This window comes from Spermophilus citellus (genome assembly GCF_964194105.1).
Source record: "Spermophilus citellus genome assembly, chromosome: 5".
In the NCBI taxonomy this organism is placed as follows: Eukaryota; Metazoa; Chordata; class Mammalia; order Rodentia; family Sciuridae; genus Spermophilus; species Spermophilus citellus.
In genome coordinates, this window is record NC_138186.1 from 105,108,617 (window position 1) to 105,133,772 (window position 25,156).

Consider the following 25,156-nt stretch of genomic DNA (forward strand, 5'->3'; position numbering starts at 1 on the left):
AAAAGTTTTGTTTTTTTTTAAAAGCTTATGGAGAAGTTAGAAGATGATTGGAGGACATATTTCAGAGAGTAGTAAAAAGACACAAAAAATGGACAATAAAATAGAAAAAGAAAACTGATGTGTTAGTTTTTCCATAAATAGAGAACAAGAGAATATGGGAAGTAGAAAATAATTTCATTTCTTATAATTAAAGAATATAACTTTCCCCACTGGAAGAACCAAAGTGTGGAAACAGTCACACTAAGAGATATCAATGTAAAATTTCACAATTCTGCATGGGGACAAAGAAAAGATTCTATAAACTTCCAAAGAGGAATTGAAAGAAAAAGAACTACATACAAAAGATGAGGAATGAAGTAGGTTTGAAGGTCTTAATAGCAAAACTAGGAGCAATGAGCAATAACTTCAAAGGTTCAAAGGAAAATAATTACCAGTCTAGAATTGCTATACCAAATCAAGAACTCAGTCAACCTGAGGAGAGAATATAGGAGTATTCAGTGCATGGTATCAAAATACTTGTCACCCATGGACCCTTTCTTAAGAAGTTCCTTAAGGATATACACCACCTCAATAGAAAAACCTGGAGGGAAGACATAGAATAGAGGAAATAGAAGATCAGTGTGTGAAAGTAGTTATGAGGAAGGCAGTAATGGAGACAGTGGGATTCAGCTCTGGCCAATTGGCATAGTGAGGCTCAAGAACCAGACAAGAGGTGAAATCACCAAAATCCCCACTGCTACATCTTTTTAATGTGAGACAGATCAAAATGTACCGGTGAGCCTGATCCATCAGGTTTTTATCCAGACATAGTATGACCACATGCTGATGAGTGCCTGTCCCTCCATGGCCTATTGAAAAGGTTAGAGACACTTCTAATAGTTGTTCTTCAATAATTGCTCTTCTTTGATTTACTCCTGAGAACTGTAGACAGGCTGTATCAAGTTTAAAACAGAAAACACAGAGCAACCCTCTCCTGTTTAACCATATCCCTATGTGACACCCAGTGCCTGCTTGGTGGCACAGCCTGCTGGGTACTTCAGCTGTGTTTCTGACTCCATGAATACCCAGCAGTGGCCAGCTGGTACCATGTTCAAGTTATATACTAGGAATCCTGTGGGGTAAGTGGAGGTTATAATTGGCATATGGATAAACAAATGGGATTTATGTTTGATTACACTCTTCTAAGCTTGAATATTACACATTTATTCCTAAAAAACTAAACTTGTCTAGTGGTACTGACAAATCAAGTTAAAAAAGATCAGGAGAAGGGCTCTGTAATACAAGCTAGACTACTAACTTCTCTTGTCTTTGAAATTTGGGTCTTTTCATTTGAAACCTCATCTAATACCTACTGAATTATTCTACCTCATCTGCATCAAAAAAAAATATCCAATTGACTAAAAGGCAGCATTTTCTGAGATTAGAGAGAGAGAATAATGTATCTTTAAATGAGATTGTCATAAGAATTGCTTGGTTTAGCTACTCTTCATACAGGGAGTTAATATCCTGAATATATAAAGAATTCTAAAAGCTTAACACCAAAAAATAAAAAAATAACACAATCAATAAATAGACAAAAAATAGACATTTCTCAGAAGCAGAAATACAAATAGCCAACGAATATATGAAAAAATGTTCAACATCCCTCTCAATCAGGGACATGTAAATCAAAATTACATTGAGATTTCATCTCACTCCAGTTAGAATGGCAATTATAAAGCATACAAATGATAATAAATGCTCGTAAGTATATGGGGAAGACTATATACTTATACATCGTTGATGGGACTGCAAATTAGTACAACAGCTTTGAATAGCAGCATGAAGGTTTCTCAAAAAAACTAGGATAGGTTTTTTGGAACATGGCCGCCGAGGAGGAAGCAGCGATTCTAATGTCTCCACATTAATGGGATCAAAAAGACCCTTTGGAACAGCGGCAGTCTACATACCGAGGAACTTCTAGCAAAATTCCGTGAAGAGGGGTCCCGCTGGGAATTGGTAGGTCTATTAGAAGTGTCAGTTTGTGGCCGCCGGGACTCGGGGCCCAGGGACTGCGGTACTTGCCGGAGAAGGGCTGTCGCCTCCCCGGCCCCGGGCGCCGCTGGAGCCCCGAGCCAGAAAGACACGGACCGGGCCGCGGTGCGGCTAGAAGCCGGGAACGCCGGGGGCGGAGAGAGCGACGGGGCAGCGCTGGCTGTGGAGGCCGCGCGGAGAGAGGTGTGGGAGCCCGAGGCTGAGACACACCGGAGAGAGCGAGCTAGCGCCCCGCCATCATCCCAAAATAGCGAGAAGAGGAAGATGGCGGCGGGAAGTGAGTAAGCCTCTCCGAGCTCCGCACCCCGTGCCGCTGCGTCTGAAAAGCTGAGACAGACAGCTGCGACTCAGCATTAATCCATCCGGCTGAGGCGGCTGGTCAGCCCTTCCCATCCTACGGAGGTGGATGCCTGCCGGGCCTTCGTGGGTAGTGGTCGCAGGTTCCAGGCGGGGCTTGGGAGAGACAGTGGGGACCCACCCGTTGCGTTGGTCGCCCGGCAGGGGGAGGCGAACTGTCGCCGTTTGCGGGGGACACCACTGTGGCGGAGGGCTGGCGTCGCAGGACTGCAGCGGTGGAGATAACTTCATTGAAGCCTGCTGCTACAGGTGTGTGGACCCCTGGGTTTCCCTCTCCACACATCCGGGAAACCTTAAGGGCCCCTCCCAGCTCTCCCGTGAGTGCTACAGCCAGCCCGAGGGAGTCAGCGGCGTGGGACTGCCGCTCCCGCCAGGGCTGACTGCTGAGGCCTCTTGCATCAGCTACGGGGGAGTGGCTACTGGAGGGCAAGTAAAATTCACTGAGGATTCACAGCCCCAAGCTCTACAAACTTAGGGTCTGAGGGAAGGGCAATCTGGAGGAGTGTGCCCAGTCGTTCATGAAAACAGGGCTCCCGGGAGCAGCAGACCTGGCCTGTAGCCAGTATTGCAGTGAGAGGGGCCTGGCTAGAGGAAAAGTGGAAGTGATTGGACACAAGAGGAGGCCCTAGGCACTCAGGATTGGAGACTCGCCCAGTCTGGGAGGAGCTGCTACACACTGATTGGTTCCCACGTACTGACAGGAGAGACTTGGCCTGGTGGGCACAGCGCCACCTAGTGGAAGAGAAGTTAATCAAACTCTAAGACGGCATTTATTAGTTTGTTTGTTTTTTTTTTTTTTTTGATTTGGGTTTTTCTTTCATCTTCATTTTTATATCTTGGTTTTTTTTCTTCTTTTTTTTCCTTCTTCTTTCTCTTCTAATTTTAATTTTAATTTTTTTTAATTATTATTATTATTTTTTTAATTTTAATTTTTTTTTTAATTTTTTTTCTTTTTTAGATCCTATTTCTTTCTTCTTTTGTCTTTTCATTTTTTTTATCCCCCCTTCCTTGAATTCTACCTGCCTACTCTCATTCTCCTTAGTGACTTCTTCCCTTCCCTTCTAATACCTTTCCTCCCAAGCATCAAATAAATTTATAGGAATAAGCAGTAACTCAGCAGTCAAACAGAACAAGAAGCAACATGAGCAGCTTCAAGAAACAAGGAAGAAAAGGAGTACAAACAATGCAGGACAGCCTAAATATTCAGGAGGACCTAGAGTCATCAGAAAAATGGTCACATAAAGACCTCAAGGAACACCTTAGACAGATGGAATGGAACCTTAAAGAGGATACAAGACAGCAAATTCAAGCAGCGAAAGAACACATTGAGAAGGAATTACATAAACAACTAAAAGAAGAAGTTAAGCATCTTTATCAGGAGATAGAGATTATAAAAAAATAATCAAACAATAATTCTAGAAATGAAAGAAACGATAAACCAAATTAAAAACTCAATTGAGAGTATCACTAACAGAGTGGAGCAAGTAGAAACCAGAACGTCAGATAATGAAGACAAAATATACCATCTTGAAAAGAGTCTAGCCAACTCAGAAAGGCTGGTAAAAAATCACGAGAAAAACATCCAAGAGTTATGGGATAACATGAAGAAACCAAACTTACGAGTCATTGGGATAGAAGAAGGTACAGAGATTCAAACCAAGGGAATGAGAAACCTGCTGAATGAAATAATTACAGAAAACTTTCCAGAAATAAAAAAGGAAACAGATATACAAATTGAAGATGCATACAGGACACCGAGCACAAAAAATCAAAGTAGACCAATGCCAAGACACATTGTTATGAAGATATCCAATATACAGAACAAAGAGAAAATATTAAAAGCTACAAGAGAAAGGAGACAGATTACATTTAGGGGTAAACCAATACGGTTAACAATGGATTTTTCATCACAGACACTGAAAGCAAGAAGGTCATGGAACAATGTATTTCAAACACTGAAAGACAATGGATGCCAACCAAGAATTCTGTATCCAGCAAAATTAAGCTTCAGGTATGACAACGAAATAAAGATCTTTCATGATAAACAAAAGTTAAAAGAATTTGCAGCCAGAAAACCTGCATTGCAAAGCATTTTGAGCAAAACACTACATGAGGAAGAAATGAAAAACAACAACCAAAACCATCAGTGGGAAGTGCCTCAATAAAGACAGTGGGTGAGGGGAAAGATAATCACAGAGAAACAAACTAAATTTAAAAAAAAAATGATAAACAATCAAACATGGATGGAAGTTCAAACCATATATCAATAGTAACTCTGAATGTTAATGGCCTAAACTCTCCAATAAAGCGACATAGGCTGGTATCGTGGATTAAAAAAACAAATCCAACAATATGCTGCCTCCAGGAGACACATCTGATTGGAAAAGACATACACAGGCTGAAGGTGAAAGGATGGGAAAAAATATACCATGCACACAGTTCTCGTAAGCAAGCAGGAGTGGCCATCCTCATATCGAATAAAATCGACTTCAAGACTAAGTTAATCAAAAGGGATAAAGAAGGTCATTATATACTGTTAAAAGGAACCATTCACCAACAAGACATAACAATTATCAATATTTATGCACCAAACAATGGTGCTGCGACATTCATAAAACAAATTCTCCTCAAGTTCAAGAATCAAATAGACCACAACACAATAATTATGGGTGACTTCAACACACCTCTCTCACCATTGGACAGATCCTCCAAACAAAAATTGAATAAAGAAACTATAGAACTCAATATCACAATCAATAACCTAGACTTAACTGACATATATAGAGTATATCAACCATCATCAAATGGATATACTTTTTTCTCAGCAGCACATGGATCCTTCTCAAAAATAGACCATATATTATGCCATAGGGCAACCCTCAGTAAATATAAAGGGGTGGAGATAATACCATGCATTTTATCTGATTATGATGGAATGAAACTGGAAATCAATGATAAAAGAAGGAAGGAAAAATCCTACATCACATGGAAAATGAACAATATGTTACTGAATGATCAGTGGGTTACAGAAGACATAAAGGAGGAAATCAAAAAATTCTTAGAGATAAATGAAAATAGAGACACAACATATCGGAATCTATGGGACACAATGAAAGCAGTTTTAAGAGGAAAATTCATCGCCTGGGGGTCATTCCTCAAAAAAAGAAAAAACCAACAAATAAATGAGCTCACACTTCATCTCAAAGCCCTGGAAAAGGAAGAGCAAAACAACAGCAAATGTAGCAGAAGGCTAGAAATAATTAAAATCAGAGCAGAAATCAATGAAATTGAAACAAAAGAAACTATTGAAAAAATTAACAAAACTAAAAGTTGGTTCTTCGAAAAAATAAATAAGATCGACAGACCTTTAGCCATGCTAACGAAGAGAAGAAGAGAGAGAACTCAAATTACTAACATATGGGATGAAAAAGGCAATATCACAACAGATGCTACAGAAATACAGAAGACAATTAGAAATTATTTTGAAAACCTATATTCCAACAAAATAGAAGATAGTGAAGACATCGATAAATTTCTTAAGTCATATGATTTACCCAGACTGAGTCAGGAGGATACACACAATTTGAACAGACCAATATCAATGGATGAAATTGAAGAAGCCATCAAAAGACTACCAACCAAGAAAAGCCCAGGACCGGATGGGTATACAGCAGAGTTTTACAAAACCTTTAAAGAAGAATTAATACCAATACTTTTCAAGTTATTTCAGGAAATAGAAAAAGAGGGAGCTCTTCCAAATTCATTCTATGAGGCCAACATCACCCTGATTCTGAAACCAGACAAAGACACCTCAAAGAAAGAAAACTACAGACCAATATCTCTAATGAACCTAGATGCAAAAATCCTCAATAAAATTCTGGCGAATCGAATACAAAAACACATCAAAAAAATTGTTCACCATGATCAAGTAGGATTCATCCCTGGGATGCAAGGATGGTTCAACATACGGAAATCAATAAATGTTATTCACCACATCAATAGACTTAAAGATAAGAACCATATGATCATCTCGATAGATGCAGAGAAAGCATTTTACAAAGTACAGCATCCCTTTATGTTCAAAACATTAGAAAAATTAGGGATAACAGGAACTTACCTTGACATTGTAAAAGCTATCTATGGTAAGCCTCAGGCTAGCATCATTCTGAATGGACAAAAGTTGAAGGCATTCCCTCTAAAATCCGGAAGAAGACAGGGTTTTGTTTTGTTTTTCTGTACCTGGGGTTAGACCCAGTGCACTCCACCACTGAGCTACACCCCCAGCTCTTTTTATTTATTTTGAGGCAGAGTTGCCCAGGCTGGCCTGGAACTTGCCTCAGCCTCCTGAGCAGCTGGGATTACAGTTGAGGTTACAGGCATACAAGACTTCACTGCTCTTGGGGAGGGGGAATGCTTATTATGGCCACTAATAGGTAAGAGAATTAAAAGAAGTCTCTTGGAGGACATCTTGAGATTATCAGTGTCCCCAAACCACAAAGAATCAAAGTATTATGAATTCTTTCTACTTTTAAAACATTTAACTTTGATGACAAACCCTTCCTTTCAGGAGTTGGTCTTAGTAAAAGAGAGATGAAGCATAAATTGCAATGAAAGCTTTTGTTTGTGTTTGATTGTTTATTTTGCTTTTTATGTTTATTTTAGTGATGATATCAGGACATTGAATCACTGGAAGAGGTGTTATTTACATTTAAAAAAACATGGAGAGTTAGGAGAAGGCAAATAAAAGTAGAATAAAGATAATATGTGATATCTATATATTGGGATAATTCAGCCAGTTCTAGAAATCAAGTTTAATGTGATAAAGAAATTTGGTTCAAGAAAAAAAACTGAAAAAAACTTTGTTCACTCAAGGACTGGAATAGTTGCAAAATCCACAGGACCTGCCTGAAAAACATTTTCCAACAACAAAATTACTATGACCTAATCACGTGTTACTTTATGTAGTTGCAAAACATTTTACTCATTCAGCTTTGTAGTCTGAGTCAGTCATTTATTGCACATATCCTTAGCTGTCACCTGCTTTTCCAACGAGTATCATTCACTCTGCAGATCACAGCATTTGGCCACATACACAAAATTTCCTAATTCTTAAAAGGTCCTGAACTGAGAAAAGTCAGGACTAATGAAAGGAGGTTGTGGTAACCTTTTTATCATCCAAAAGAGGAGAGAAGCCTTAACTCTTTCAATATCCATTCCAAGCTAAACATGATTAAGAATCCAAGTACCACATAAAGGGAAATAAAATACCAGGCTCTAGGCTGCTTTCATTCTGGTTCATAATGAGTAAGATTTAGTATCTTTCTGTTGATTTGTGGAAACTTCTGAGGCCATGTTAAAGCCATTGACTCCCAAATGAGAAAAAAAAAAAAAAAGCTGATAACCAGTTCTCTTAAAACATCAAGCTCTGATTTATTAATGTGTTCCTTATCTTCCAAGGCTTTGGCAGAAATTCTCCTATTCTTAGAAAACTTGGGAAAAGCCAAGAAGACATACGTTAACATACCTATGCTTAGTCAAAATTGTCTTTCTAAAATAACAATGAAGAAGCTTCTACCAATGAGTCATTGCTTCTTTTGACCACTGCATCTAAGGAGGGAGGATCATGCATGAGGCATCAACATTTACCGAGCATTGTCATCACACAAATTCTCCCTCCTCCTCCTGAAACAAATTAAGTTTCTCAATAATGTGTCTCCGGGGTGGCCAGAGGGGAATTAAATTATGTATCTGTGCAAATTAATTCTTATACGATTTGTAACGATCACCTATTTAGATTATATATGGACTATATTTCCAAAGAAGTCACTCTTCTAAAATACTATGAGTCTTCATTGAAAGTAAACAGGATCTGTTTCTAATCCTGCGACTGATAGGAGACATATTAATTCCCACAACAACCACTGCTCTACCTCTCAAAATTCATTTTGAATTTACTCATCTACAACCTTAAAATAAATATCATTGATTTAGGAGAGAGAAGGGGGGGCACCAAGTAATTTAAAATAAGAATTTTCTATACACCATCTGGTCTTGGGTTGATTATTGCAGTGACCTAATTATAAAATAAAGGCAAGTTTATAACAAAGCAGATGACCCAAATGTCTAAGAATACAGGGATTACCAGTTTTAAAGGGAGAATATATAACTGTGATTACAAAAATTGAGCATGAGAATTTATATTTTTATTTGTCCCTAGAAAAAGTTATTCAGAACAAGTTCCAATTTCCTTCAGTAGTTTCTTATTGGCATTTGATTTTAGTTCTGTTCTGTTAAAGAGCAAAATTACAACTTAGTCCAACAATTATAGTTTAGTCTAAAAATGTTAATTAACTTTATTTTCTATTCTAGAATCAGACAAGACTCCATTCCATAAAACAGAATGAGTATTCAAATGAGTCCAACAGTGGAGTTTGGTTTTATAGACCGAAAAGGACTTAAGAAAGCAGAAATAGGATGTGGAAAGAAAGGCACATTCAGACATTGCTGGTGACACAGCAAAATGATGCAACCACTATGGAAAGCAGTATGGAGATTCCTTAGAAAGCTGGAAATGGAACCACCATTTGACCCAGCTATCCCACTCCCTGGTCTATACCCAAAGGACTTAAAATAATCAATGTACATAGCAGCTCAATTCAAAATAGCGAAACTGTGGAATCAACCTAGATACCCTTTTATCAATGAATGGATAAATAAAACATGGCATATATACATAATGGAATATACTCAGCATTAAAAAAGAATAAAATTATGGGATTTGCAAGTAAATGGATGGAGTTGGAGAATACCATGCTAAGCAAAGTAAGCCAATCCCAAAACCCAAAGGCTAAATGTTCTCTCTGATAAGTGGATGCTGATCCATAATGGGGGGCATGGGAAGAATGGAGGAACATTGATTGGGTAAAGGGGAGTTAAGGGATGGAAGAGGTTATGGGGGCGTGAAAGATGATGGAATGAGATGGAGATCATTACTCTAGGTACATGTACGACTGCACATATGGTGCAACTCTACATCATGTACAAGCAGAGAGATGAAAAGTTGTGCTCCATTTGTGTATAATGAATCAAAATGCATTTTTCTGTCATACATAACTATTTAGAACAAATAAGAAAAATAAAGAAAGCAGAAACAAGAGTCTGGGGTTGTGGCTCAGTGGTAGAGTGCTTGCCTAGCACGAGTGAGGCACTGGGTTAGATTCTCAGCACCACATAAAAGATAAATAAATAAAATAAAGATATTGTGTCCATCCACAGCTAAAAATAAAATTTTAAAAATGCAGAAACAAGAAAAGAAAATTGGTTATTTCAATGTTGATTTCCTGGGAAGGTAGTGATAGACAGAGCAACAGAAAAATAACTGATGGTTAACATCAAGTTTCTTTAGGTTGTCTTTTCTCATGAAAGGATTAAGACAGGGAACTTGATTATGATGTCAATTGAAACTGATCGGTATGGGAAATTTGGTTATCACTCTGACTGCATTTCTCAGAAAGTTAGACAAATGCTCTAATTCAGCTTCCTGATGTGGAATTTAGCATTAATGGCTCCATTTTTATTTTAGACTGGTCTGTGGGGGCCTGCTATAGGAGCTTAGTCCAAAACAATGGACTCCTGTAATTTTTAATAACAGTTACCAAAGTCATATGTTTCCAGCGTTGTCCATTCAAGGTTATGCCTTGGAATTTTTGTGCTGATGGCAAGACTCAGCAGTTGGGAACTGCCAATAGGAAGAAGAATGAAATGCTCATTTACTCAAAGCCTGGGTAAAGGAGTAGTTCTTGAATTATCCTACATGTAGTTGGAACCAGAATCTAGAGAGTGTTCCAAGCATTAAGGAAGTATAATAAAAACAAAGTTATTCCCAACCCAGGAAACCTGTCTGAAAAAGTAGAAGGGAAATAAAACAATGTTATTGTTGAACAACTTAACCAGAATGCAATGTTCATAACAGGCAATCCACAAATAACATTATGAAGACAGAAAGAATCTCTTTTATGTAGCTAAATGGATACAACCCTTTACATTCATGTTTTCAAAATAAAATTTCTGTTCTTCTTATGTCTTCATAACTTTGGAGGAAGATGCCTACTGAAGTTAGGCTCATAATCTCCAGAGACTGGAGATTAGGCATTATTTTCCTTGATGATTACATTTCAGAGAAATGGCATTCCAGTCTTTGAAGGCCATTCCCAAGTTTTGAGACTGACACAGGCTAACTTAGTATCTTATCTTCCACCAGAATGTGACAGAACTAGGTATGGGGGCTGCACACTAGACCTAGAAAGACTGGGCTAGGGATCACACAAAGAGCATCATGCCCAAATTTGGCAAAAAAGCAGTAAACTCTCATGTCTTTGATAGATTTTGTGAGCCTGGAAAATTCATATCATAAGAGACCAGTGTACTGGGAACAAAATTGAACAGATTATATTGTTCTATTGTGTCCCTCCACAAATATGTAACAATAACTAATTATAAGACACCAATAAACACACCATACACACACACACACACATAAAACCCATTAATCTTTTAAGTTGAAATTTCAGTTTAAAATGCAAACTTTATCTTAAACCGCATATTTTATTTTCTGTACATAAAGCAAACAGAATTTTGTGGTGTGAAATTCATAATTGTAGCTAGATGGCATAAGAAGGAGAGAAAGTGGAGGAGGGAGTGGAGGGGGAGTGCATGAAGAAATAGCCTAGGGTTGCAAGCGAGGCAGATCCCACATCATCTGTGTTGGGACGGCCATCACACAGAATGGGTCCTGACCTTTGAAGTGGTATAGATGGGCCAGCAGCTTAACAGAAGAGTTTGAGGCAATGAAAGTGAGTGAAAGGGAGACTAATCCTAAAATGGAATTTATTACTTTCTCCAGGACTGGAAGAGTGACAAGAGCATGGGAGAATCTTCAGCCTGTGGTAGGAGAAAGAAGACTTTGTGGGAATATTGGACAACTCTAGGCCCAACTTTGTCAGACTTGCTCTGTGACCTGCCAAGTTGATTCCATTATTCAGTAAGTGGGATTATAGAATAAATATCAAGAAAATTTAAAAATAAACGGTGACCAGTGAAGACTTGGAAACATTGTGCTCCTTCTTGATTTTTTTTTTTTTTTTTTGCAATTTATGATTCTCATTCTCATTGCATGATCCTAGATAACCTGAGGAAATTTTTCTCCATGACTCAGATTGAATTTCTTGCGCCAGGAATGGGAAGAAAGTAACTCAAAGTAGAGTTGCTTTCAAAAACAATGAGACATGGCATTCTTATGCTAAACATGCTAAGACTCACACCTGCTATGTTTATTTACAGCCTGTTACCTACTAGTTATTGTTGGATGTGAGCAAGACAGAGAAGATCCTTTCTGTCATGGAAATCATAGTGAAGTAGGAAAAATCACAGGAGTAAGCAGATGATTATAACCAAGAAGAAGGAATTGTGCACAGCGAAGTGTAGGACACTTCAGATGATGTCTGGAACCCACAGTTGGGAGTGTTTAAGGAAGGTTTCCAAAGGTAGGAAAGTCTATATTTATTCCTTCAGTATATCTTTCATGTCATGACATGATGACAGTTTTTTTTAATCCATTCACGTGGGTATGCTTTTCTACTGAGAAATCTTTTCTGAAAATCAAGGTGATATTTTACCATTACTTTAAATTTAAGATAAAAGGAAGGATGAGTAGTTCATTGCATATTGAAATCATATGAACTTCTTAGTGGTTATTAATAGCTCATCTCTGGATATAACTGGTTGAATTCAGAACTTTACTGAATAAAAGATGTTTCCACCAGAAGAGACTTGATTAAAGAACAATTTTTTTTTCCATTTAGAGTAACAGTAAATTCAATTTAATTCATTGACTCTGTTAGGTAAAGTCAGCATTCTTAGGTTCCAGGACACTAAATATATGGTAAGTAGCAGATAATGGTAATTAGGTGGCTCTTTAGTGGCTTTTTAAAGTTAAGTATTAGTATGTGATGGGAGTATACATTACATGGAAATTAATCCTTAAATTGGAAATCTAGGTATACTTACAACTAATCATTTTAATTGCTTAATTGCTTAGTCTGAATGGATTGCTTGCTATAGTTTTGTCGTTGGTAGCTTTGTAATTAGATCTGTGTTTCGAGGAACAAAATAATCCACTAACACCTTATTATTCACCAAAAGAACTATTAAGCAATGAGGAAAAAGGCAATATAGGTCCATGCAAATATGCTAAATAATAGTTCATAGATTGTAAAATCTCTAAGCTGTCTCTTAAGATCTTTATCTCATCCAAATAAAAATAGATTTTTCTCTTTTTAGATTATAAAATAATAAATTTTCAATTTAAAAAATTTTAACTCAATGGAAATAAAGAATAAATATAAAATCAACCTTGATGTGTACACCCATAAATAAATTTTACTAATATTTTCTTTTTACCTTCCAGACTTCTTACCACATATAGAGTTTTTTAAACTAAAATTAGATTAATTTTAAACATTGTCTTTCATCTCACATCTTATATATATATATATATATTAATTTTAAAAAACCTTTGGAATCTATGACAATAATTTGTCTTCTTCAATGTATATATATTTTCAATATATATTTTTTCCATATTTATTAAGCCATTCTATTTTTGAAATTTAGTTAGTTTTACATTTCTTATTTTGTTGTTATTATATGAAATTCTTCAGCAAACATTACATTCTTATTATATTTTTTATGTGATTTCTTACCTCAAAAATTATTACTGCAATGGCTGAGCTAAGGAGAATATATAATTTAAAGACTTTGGTTAAAATGTTACCAGACTTTTTTTCTAAAATGATTTTGTGAATTTTTACCCTCATTAACAATATACGAATAGACTGTCCCTTGATATCTCATCAAGACTTGTGTGTGTGTGTGTGTGTGCGTGTGTGTGTGTGTGTGTTTGTGTTTGGGGATAAGAGCACATGCTGACCAAATGTGCGAAAATAAAAATAGAGAAAAATTACTTATAAATTTATAAAGTTATTTATGAAGAGATTTATACAGAGATATTATTCTTAATATCTAAAGGGAACTTAAAAGTCAAGGAGGGAAAAAACATAAATACCTCATGGCCACTAAATATTTTCTAGGGCCATTTTGAATATGCTAGGGATTTTACCTAGGGCCTCAGGCATGCTAACTATGTGCTCTATCGCTGAGCACCTACACCTCAATCCCCCATCAATATTTTATACTTTTGCCATGCTAGTTTTTTAAAGCCTAGGAGGGGATAGCAAAGAAGAGGAGTCTTTGGAAATAATGGATATGTTTATTTTATTGATTATTATACTATTTCACAGGTATATACATAAATCAAAACCCATCAATTGCATACTTCAAATACACGGTGTTTATTTTTACGTCAATTATATCCCAGTGAGGCTAAAAAAGGAAAGGAAAAAAACCCCAAAACAATGGAGGGCAAAAAAAATGTATTTACTTTCATATTTCTTTGATTATTAAAAATTTAAGTATATTTTAGATGTTTAGTGGTTATTAGATATTTGTGTCTTTTCTCCTCAACTTATAATTATTTTTAGATATTAAGGATAATATCTCTTTATAAATATTCTTCCTAATTTTGCCTATTTTTATTTTAGAACAGTTGGTCATCAGAAGTTTCAAATATTATTTAAATAGCTTGTCTACCAATCTTTTCCTGGTATATCAAGATCAGATCCTGTAGCAATATTCCTGAAGCCATAAAATATTCTAACGATATGGTTAAGTCTGTTTTGAAAAAGGTCCCCCAACTATCCATTGCCTGCATTACAAGATAATCCCAGAACAAGGAGAATTTCAGAGAAAATGACCACTCAGCCTTCTTTCAACCCATCTTTTGCTACATGGCAAAAGTTCTCACTCTTCTCGGTCATGCACTTTCCTTTACAAATGGTTTGTATATTAAGTCGAATCATAAAATTGAAGTTATTTGACCATTTTGACACCCCCCAAAAATGGCAATTTCAAGTGGTTCAATTTAACAGGCAGAGCCAGGTACCAATAGAAATTTGGGAGTTTGGGACACTCAGTAACACCAATTAACACACAGTGCTGAATTTCTTAGAGATAGAGTCCCATGTAAAGAGAGTAAGCCTCTTGCACCAAGAGGAGGTTTTGTTCTATTTATTTGAAAGTCCTCTGGTATTGGCAAAAGTAGAGACTGCAAAGCAGCTGCAGGCCTGATGGATGTGCCATCATTTATAGAGCAGGGGCAGGCCTGACTCAGCTCTGTCAGAGCTTTGGTGCACAGTCTTATAGATTACTGATGGCCCAGTATTAGCTTCTGCATTATCCTGTTACTCTGTTATACTCCAGAAAAAAAAAAAAGTGAATGTTGGAAAGTGATGTTAATGCTACCACCAAAATAAGGAAGCATATCCCAAATCAAGGGACTTTGAAATAAAGGAAATATGGAGGAGACAGAGCAGAGAATATCTTGGTCTTCATTGGCCCCTAAGGGTGCTGGCTAATATGACAGTGCAATCAGAAGCTTCAGTTTGTTTAGAAATTGAAATTTGATGTCTATATGAAAACAAGCGGCTAAGCTGTTCAGGAAAGCAAGGGTTACAGGCCTAAATAACTTCTGAGGGGAAAGTGAAGAAAGCCCAGAATGATTGTAGAGTCCTGGACTACAACTGGGCTTATAAAAATACCACAAGAGTTGTGGGGCAAGTAAAGTCATGAGCTTTGATGGGGGAGTTGCTACTATTATTGGGTTTTCCTGCTCCTTAGAAAGAGCAGAGCGGCATTGTAAATAGGTGGCACTCAATTTAGCATTGACTTTGGAACGTGGAGCTAAAAATAAGATTCTGCAGTAATAGGTGTTAAGAATTCAGAAATAATATTGTTGAGAAAGGAGACTGACATTTTCTAAATTTTTATGATAGAAGTGTTTTAAATGTTATTCTCCAAAAATATCAGGCATTTTACATGAATGGTAAGTTCTTCCCAAGTGATCAGAGAGTGGATGATTCACCTTTTCAGGGGTGATTACTGACTTTGAAATTCATGAGAGAGAAACTTCAGATAATTGAGATGAATTTAGGGGCAACCTAACAAAACTGGACCTAATGACCCTTTTTCTTTCTTCTCTTCTATTTTTTTTCCTACAAATGTTCCCCTCCCTTTAACTCCCCTCCCCCGTCAAAAAAATTCTGCCTCATTAATTTTTCTCAATTTGTTTGATGCAAATCATGTAGCCAACACCATCATGGAAGTTTGCCATCCTCAGCTCAATGCAAATCAGTGGTGCTTTGGGTATTGTGTCTTCACAGTATCCAAGTGTAACTAACAGCTGTGACTTTTGAAGGTTTTGAAGAGCTGAAGGACCTCAAGCAAAGTTAATAAGCCATAGTATGTAGGTTAAACATTATTTCTGGGCATGTCTCTGAAGGGGTTTCCAGATGAGGTTAGCATTTGAAACAGTAGACTCAGAAAAGTGGATTGCCCAAAATGCAGCCATTTGTTCTAAAATAATCCCCTGAGGGCTCTGGGAAAGAGGGCAAAATACAGATAAAACAAGACATAATTTGCTGATGGATGTGGAAGCTGAGTAATAGATATCCAGGGGTTTATACTATTTATATTACACTTTATTCTTTGGACATAAGCTTGAAATTTTTCATAATAAAAAAGAAAATAAATTTTTTAAAATTTTTTAGAAAGAAAAAAGAAAAGTGGATTGCCTTCTCCAGTACTGATTGGCATTGCGAAATCTAACAGGGGTCTTGAGTAGAACAAAAAAGGAGAGGAAAACTTTGAGCTTCTTTTGTCCTGCCTTCCTGACTGAGACCAAAATTACACCCAGCTTTCCTTAGTCTCCCTCAATTGGCCAATTGGGAGACTTTTTACCTGTATAACTGTTACGATGGGCAAAGAAGCAACTTATGCAATTGAGGGGGAGAAATAAAGAATGTCCACATGCTTCTGCTATTTTCAATGCTTTATTCACTCAAATCACTCAATTTAATTTTACTCTATAGGTTCTTAATCAAGAAAAAATTACAATCCTTAATGCTGGGCCCTGCAATAGACATAGTCAGTTCAAAGCAAATAATTCTAAATTAATCCTAAGCACTGCAAACACAACTTAATTATGATAGACTCATTACAGATATTTCCTCTGCATGCTAAGCTCAAGTGCCAAGATCTAGATTCTCAAGTCTTAGGCCTTAAGTCCAGTCTCCTAGGGTGGAGCTGACGGCTGTTGAGGAGAGGGTTTTAAGGAGAAGTTGCAATTCTCACCAGGATCAAGATGTCGCTGTAGAGTTTGAGAGTGGTGAGGAGATGCAGAAAAGAGTTGGGATGTCAATCCAGGTCCTTATCAGGCTCTCTGGCATGTGGTCTTCAGTGTCAGCTGGCTACATGTCTGTTCATCTGCTCCATCATTTATACTAAATTTGGGGGCTTCTGCTCACCCTTTCAGTCCCTATCAGCTGGTACTGGGTTTCTTAGGACATTTTAGGGTCAGGACATATGGTTTGGTGATTTCTGCCCTGATCTCACACATCTGATTCTTATCAGGGCAAAGGCAATGACAGTGACTTCACTCGAGTTTTTTTTTTTTTTTTTTTTTTTTTTTTTTTATTGATTGTTCAAAACATTACAGAGCTCATAATATATCATCTTTCATACATTAGACCCAATTGGGTTTTGAACTCCCATTTTTACCCCAAATACAGATTGCAGAATCACATCTCTTACATACTCACATTATTACATAATGGCATATTAGTGACTGTTGTATTCTGCTACCTTTCCTATCCCCTACTATCCCCCCTCCCCTCCCCTCCCCTCCCATCTTCCCTCTCTACCTCCTCTGCTGTTGTTCACTTGAGTTTTATCAGAGTTGTAGAAAGTGACTTGTCTTTATCAGGCTATGCCTGATGGCATATTGGAGGGCTCTGTAGGCTGGTGCCTGGTGGGACTGCAGGTTTATTTAAATGAAGTTGCTTAGGCTAAGGCCATTCTTAAAATAATCAGATAAGCCAATATCTTGTGACAGATTTCTCTCTATACAGATATATGTCCTATTGTTTCTGTTTCTCTGGAGAACCCTGACTAATATATGGTCTGTCTGAATACAAATTCCATGCCCTAGTGAGTAATTTATTCTTTCAACAAATTCTATCAAGGGTCGGGGTACTCTAAATACAACAGTTAAAGGGCTGGGGATGTGGTTCAAGCGGTAGCGCGCTCGCCTGGCATGCGTGCGGCCCGGGTTCGATCCTCAGCACCACATACCAAGAAAGATGTTGTGTCCGCCGAGAACTAAAAAATAAATATTAAAAATTCTCTCTCTCTCTCTCTCTCTCTCTCTCTCCCCCCCCCCTCTCGCTCTGTCTTAAAAAAAAATACAACAGTTAAAAAAATTTAAAGATCTTGCCTCTCTGGAACATATATTCTTTTTTTTAAATTTTTTTTTTTGTGCTATGAATCAAAATGTATTCAGCTGTCATGTATAACAAATTAGAGCAAATAAATAAATAAATTTTAAAAAATTTTAAAAAGAGGAAGGCCTGAAGATGCCACAGGATGCTGGGCATTGCCTCTGAGCTTCCTTCTCTAATCACTTGATTTCTAAAGTTTCACAAAGAAGTGAAAATGGCTGGTTTTCCTCTGTCCTTTGTTGGAAAGTGACTTCTCTGTGTTTTCTGCTTGGATTCTCTGTCTCCTATCTGGCATCCAGAGTTGGCAAATGCGACCTTCACATCTTTCACCAAGTTCCTCTTCTCCCTGAGCTCTTGGCCCCTTAAGTCTTGGTTGCATTGACAAATCTACAAGAAGTATATTTTTAAAAAAATCCAGGTTTCTTATTTGTTCCCAAGAGGAGTGTTGGTCTCCCACAAATTAATCCTGGCTTAAAGTAGAGATTCATTGTACTGATTTAACAGCTTGATTGAGGTGTGATTTGCATAACATAACATTCACTGTTTTCAGGTATATAATTAAATAACTTTCAGTACATCTGCCAAATTGTGTGACTATTATTGCAATCTAGTTTAAGAAACTTTTTCCTCCAGCATTTATTCCTGCCCTTTACAATTAATCTCCATTTCTACACCAGTCCCAGACAAATTTATTTTCTATCTCTATAGATTTTCCTTTTCTAGACTTTTCATATAGATGCAATCATACAAGATGCCTTTTGTGACTGGATTTTTTTACTTAACATGTTTTTGAGGGTGGTCCATATTGTACCTGGTTTATTTTATTGCTAAGGAGAGTTTATTGTATGGAGGTCTGATATTTTGCTTATCTATTCATAAGTGTAGAGACACTTGGATTGCTCTCCCTGTTGGGTTATGCACAATGCTGCTGGGAACATTGGTGAACAAGTATTTGTGTGGAAATGTTTTAATTTCTCTTGAGTAGTTATCTAGGCATAGAACTGCTGGCTCATTAGATCAATTTGTGCTTAATTTGTTCAGAAAGTGCTAAATTGCTCACCCCAGTGGCTGCCTCATTTTCACCCACAGCAATGCATAAGGTGCTAACTTCTCCAAGTCCTTGCCACCACTTGGTGTTGTCTGACTTTCTTTTTTTTATTTTTATTTTTTTATTGGTTGTTCACAACATTACAAAGCTCTTGACATATCGTATTTCATACATTAGATTGAAGTGGGTTATGAACCCCCAATTTTACTCCAAATGCAGATTGCAGAATAACGTCGGTTACACATCCACAATTTTACATAATGCCCTATTAGTAATTGTTGTATTCTGCTACCTTTCCTATCCCCTACTATCCCCCCTCCCCTCCCCTCCCATCTTCTCTCTCTACCCCATCTACTGTAATTCATTTCTCTCCTTGTTTATTTCCCCATTCCCCTCACAACCTCTTATATGAAATTTTGTATAGCAATGAGGGTCTCCCTTCATTTCCATGCAATTTCCCTTTTCTCTGTCTGGAACATATATTCTTGTGAAATTCTGTCATAACCATGATATTACCTTGTAGATACCAGGATACCAGGATAGTCACATGTTCCTATCTCTACCATTTAGAAATAACTGATGAACACATTTTTCTGCAGGAAGCACCAAAAATTTGATGGTTTAACAGCATCAACACTAGACCTTAATGGAGATTAGGTGTTATTTTGGTTCTGAATATTTCTCTTGCTTGTGATTACTTTACCTTAGTTGGAATACAAAGAATAAAAAAACTGACATTAACCTGTGTAATGAGGTTTTCCTTCACAATTTTATCTTTTCTCCCACTAACAAAAGGAAGACTGTATTAATAATCAGGGAACAGAACACATTTTTGTTCAAATGTTATCATAAATCAGAGATTGATTTTAAACTATTCAAAGTATTCTGGCAAAGAAATATTTTGAGTTTCACAATTGCTAAGTTCTGTCTAAATAAGATTGAAATAGAGGAACCAAACATAATTAAGCCTTCATCCCTTCAATGGTGGTGGAGAAGGAAATTAATCAATTAAAAGAAAACATTTCTCTTAGATTCTCATATAGATGCTTTTAGAGATGGTTGCTCAGTGAAGGGCTCCTTAAGAAAGCTGAGGCTCAATCTAGGTTGGATCTTGAAACAGTTGCCCCAAGTCAAACTAACTGAAAATGAGGGTCCAAGAAAGCAAGTGGTGGCCTATAGGAGCTATCTTCTACCACTGGTAATATCCAAAAAAGCAAGCTTCCGAACAAGACAGTCTGCAGGCATGAGGAGCTAGCAGGAACAGCTATTTTTTTTTCTCTTCTGGAGTCTATATTTTTTTAAAATATTTTTTAGCTGTAGATGAACACAATACCTTTATGTTTATATGTGTGTGTGTGTGTATATATATATATATATATATATATATATAAAACAAAAATATAAAACAAAATATATATTTTTTGTTTTATATATTTTTTATATTGTGCGAGGTACTGGGTTCCATATCAGCACCACATTAAAAAAAAAATTTGGCAAATGCTTTACCACTGAGTCACAACCCAGCCCTGGAGTCTGTATTTTTAAGTGCATTATTTGTGGAAGCATGCACATAGAAAAATGAAAGGATCTATCTGTGAATTGAGGCAGCCCGGAAGCCATTCTACAATTCTACAATCTCACACACATCAGCACCACCCTCTACCACCACCACCACTACTAACAAGAATATTGTGAAATTTTCATAAAATCATTTACTCTTAAATGTTCTAAAATATGTTATATAATATAAATGCTAAATATTTATTTATTTATTTATTTATTCGATATTTGTTTTATTTTATTTTGGGTACTAGAGATTGAATGCAGGGGTGCTTGACCACTGAACCACGTCCCCAGACGTTTTTATTTTTTATTTAGAGACAGGGTCTCACTGAGGTTCTTAGGGCCTTGCTAAATTGCTGAGGCTGGCTTTGAACTTGTGATACTCCTGCCTGGGCCTCCTGAGTTGCTGGGATGACAGGCATGCACCACTGTGCCTGGCTTTTGTATTTTTTTTTTAAATTTTTATTTTTTTTTTTTAGTCACACATGACAGTAGAATGCATTTTGATATATAATACATACATGGAATGTACCTACATCAATCATATTGTCTATTCTATTCTGCTGCCTTTCCTATCCTCCCTACTCCTCCCCTCCTCTCCCATCCTTTCTCTCTATCCAATCTAATGTGACACACTTTTTTTTCTTTTTCTCATCACAACATCATATATGTATTCTGTATAACAATGAGGTTCTCCTTCCATCTTCTGTGCAACTCCCCTTCTCCCTCTTTTTCCCTCCCACCTCTCTTCCCTATTTAGTGGTAGTCTTCTTCTCATGCTCTTCCTCCCTATCCCATTTTGAGTCACCCCCCCCCCTTATATCAGAGAAGACATCCGGCATTTGTTTTTTTAGGGATTGGCTAACTAAAAAGTTTTTTCTCAGCAAGAGAAATAATATGCAAGGTGAATAGGGAGCCTACATCCTGGGAACAATTTTTTACCCCTCAAACATCAGATAGAGCTCTAATCTCTAGAGTATACAAAGAACTCAAAAAGTTAAACAACAAAAAAGCAAATAACCCAATCAACAAATGGGCCAAGGACTTGAACAGAAACTTCTCAGAAGAGGACATACAATCAATCAACAAATACATGAAAAAATGCTCACCATCTCTAGCAATCAGAGAAATGCAAATTAAAACTACTCTAAGATACCATCTCACTCCAATAAGAATGGCAGCCAGTATGAAGTCAAACAACAATAAGTGCTGGCGAGGATGTTGGGAAAAAGGTACACTCATACTTTGCTGGTAGGACTGCAAATTGGTGCAGCCAATTTGGAAAGCAGTATGGAGATTCCTTGGAAAGCTGGGAATGGAACCACCATTTGACCCAGCTATTCCCCTTCTCGGACTATACCCAAAAGACCTAAGAAGAGCATACTACAGGGACACAGCCCATCAATGTTTATAGCAGCACAATTCACAATAGCTAGACTGTGGAACCAACCTAGATGCCCTTCAATAGATGAATGGATTTAAAAAATGTGGCATTTATACACAATGGAATATTACTCAGCACTAAAAAATAATAAAATCATGGCATTTGCAGGCTAAATATTTATTTTTAATGTTAGTTATAGTTAATGTATTACATGGAAATAATATGGCAAAGGTAAGAAATACCTGTCGAAAATACTGGACCATCACTCAAATGCTGCCAGTCTAAGGGAACAAAGAGGAAAATATACTATAAAAATATCTACTGTATAGTCTGATACTGATTTTGGACAGCTTTTTCAATGCTGTGACCAAAAGACTTGAAAAGAACAATTTTAGAGGAAAGTTTCATTTGGCACTCATGATTTCAGAGGTCACAGTCCATAGATGTCCAACGCCTTTGTTCTGGGCCTCAAGTGAGGCAGAATATCATGGTGGAATGTGTGGCAGAATAAGCATCTGGAAACATGGCACCAGAAAGCAGAGGGATAGCTCCCCTCACCAGGGACAAAATATAAACCGCCAGGGCATGGGCTCATCAACCCAACTCCTCTAGACGCCATACCTGTCTACAGTTACCAACCAGTTAATCCCTACCAAGGATTAATACACTGATTAGGTTAAAGCTCTCGTAACCCAAACATTTCACCTCTGAACTTTCTTGCATTGTCTCACACATGAGCTTTTGGGGGACAACTCATATCTAAACTATAACAATATCCAAACTCTCCATTATAAAGATCAACTAAAATGGTAAAAAAAAAAAAATGGTTGAGTGGAGAGACTGCCTTTCACACAGATAAAAAAAAAATATATATTACATCTCAATTAGGTAACTACAACCTCTTTTCTCATGTGTATTAACCACCATTAACCACCATGATTCTTTAAAGAAACTATTTCTCCAAGAATTAATAGGTGTACAAGAATAAAATCATGCAATCTTTATTGCATTCATAACACAATCACAGTAGTAATCGTGCTCAATTTATTTGGGAATATGAAAAGCAATTTTGAAAGGAAATGTTTTTAAACATCCCAAATTCATTTCTGAAAATGAATCAAATGTTTGGAAGACATTTATTTGAGCAAGAAGGATCAAAGGACAGCCAACACAATGGTATTAACAACTGTTTTAACAACCTAACAACCCAAATATTTGATCCTTTTGGTTTCATTCAATCTTGTCCATGATGTAAATAGCTACAGTTACTCAGCACCAGGTTTATAAAAATGAAAGTATGTTCCTCTCATTTTTATGTCATACTTTTTAACCAAAAAAGTCACTTATCAAGAATTTGTGATAAAATATGTTTTAGTTGAGCATATCTGTGGAGAGAGGGTTCAGTAATAAACAAACCAAAGAAACATAAATTATGTTGCCAACCCAGCCTTAAAATAATTTTAAATAAGGTTTAAAACTATAATAAAGTTGGCTGGGATTGTAGCTCAGTGGTAGAGCATGTGCCTAGTATGTTCAAAGCACTGATTTCAATTTTCAGCACCACAGTTAAATAAATTAAATAAGGGTCCATCAACAACTAAAAACAAATTTTAATAAATAAACTATAATATAGTGTGTCTGAATAAGTTATGAGACCACAATTCTTCCACAAGTCCCCCAAATCCCTCTTTTCATGTTAGCACATTGTGTGTTTAGACAGCTGTTGTATAATTGTAAAGTGTGGACCCTCATTCCTGACATCTTTAGGAAAGTTTATTTACATGAAACATCTCCCTCCACAGATATTTATTCAATAATTTCACTGTTAGTAGATTTTAAAAATCATACTGTTCTATTATTTACTATGACCTTAACATGGAAAATATTTAAGTATATGGAAATCAGGAAGTTCCAGGGTCATAATCATTCATACTCATACGGCTTCTGGGAAATTTCCAACAGAGCCTTTGAGAAGAGTTTATGCAATTAAGATTTCACAGTTATTTCTGAAAATGCTCCTTGCTGCTGTAAGTTTTCCAAAAACTGTACTTTAGAACATAGGTGTGTGATCTGATCACATAAGGAAGATGCAGTACATTTTCCTTACTAGGCATTTTATAAAGAAAAGTTTTATACTTTAAGAGAGCAGACAAAACAATACATGTCTCCTACATTTTAAAACTTCTCTTCAAATTCCAGACTTCATACTGTTTGACAGATTTTCTAAACTTTTTTTTATATATCTCATCACCTTCATATATTCATGCAATAGGAAAACCACAAGACCCCAATCATGTTTCAATTAGGACTCACAGATCACAACAATCTAAATCTCATTAACTTGGACCAGGAGCTCCCAAAATACAACTTCAATTTACTTAAAAAAGATTAAAAATCACATGTAGAGTTTGTACTGCAATGAGAAGTCAGAGCAGGCGAAAAGCTATCAGTCTCAGGGTTTTATTCTTATTTTGTAAGCTTATGTACCAATTTTAAAAGGCTTATGAAAATAGACAAGAAAATATAGAACTAATCAATCCCTAGAAATTCCCCACTGGAAAAGCACATGAGCCTAGCTTCGGCATCCCTTCTTTCCTGAACTAACCCACAAACATATATGTCACCAAACACTAATTAAAATATAACATTTTAAAATGTACAGCTGAGGGTTGGGGTTGTGGCTCAGAGGTAGCATGCTTGCCTGGCAGGTATGAGGCACTGGGTTTGATAAAAAAAATAGAGATATTATGTCCACCTATAATTGAAAAATAAATATTTAAAAATATATATACAGCTGAAAGCAACCCCAAATACAAGAGTTCTCCTTGATATCTTTCTCACCATCAATAGTCTGGTCAGCTCTTCATATCCCAAACTCTTCTGGGTCTTATCCTTTCCTTGCTGGATCATGGTGGCTGTAAACCTCTATAAAATTCCTGAAACAAGCCATGTGCCTTTAGGTCTTCATCACTGTTCAGAAATGTGGGCCTCTTAGCACCGTCACATTCCATCTTAGCCAAACCTACCTTCCACCTAAAATTCCCTGCCAAAAAATTTCCATCATATTCTAATATTGAGCAGCAGGAGAGTATGTGTGGTAGAGAGTAAAGGCTGTCTACAAGTTGTACAACAAGTAGATATGCTCTGTTGGCAGCAATGGTGTCCCTCTACCTGGACTCCAACACCTAATGACCCTGAACAAAAATAAGCATACCTCAGAAAATGCAAAGAAGTATGACAAGTAAATCCCAGGCTGTTAGAGGGTCACCTGAAGAATAGGAAGTTTCTAGTGGGTGAATCTGACTCATCAGCTCCTGTTAC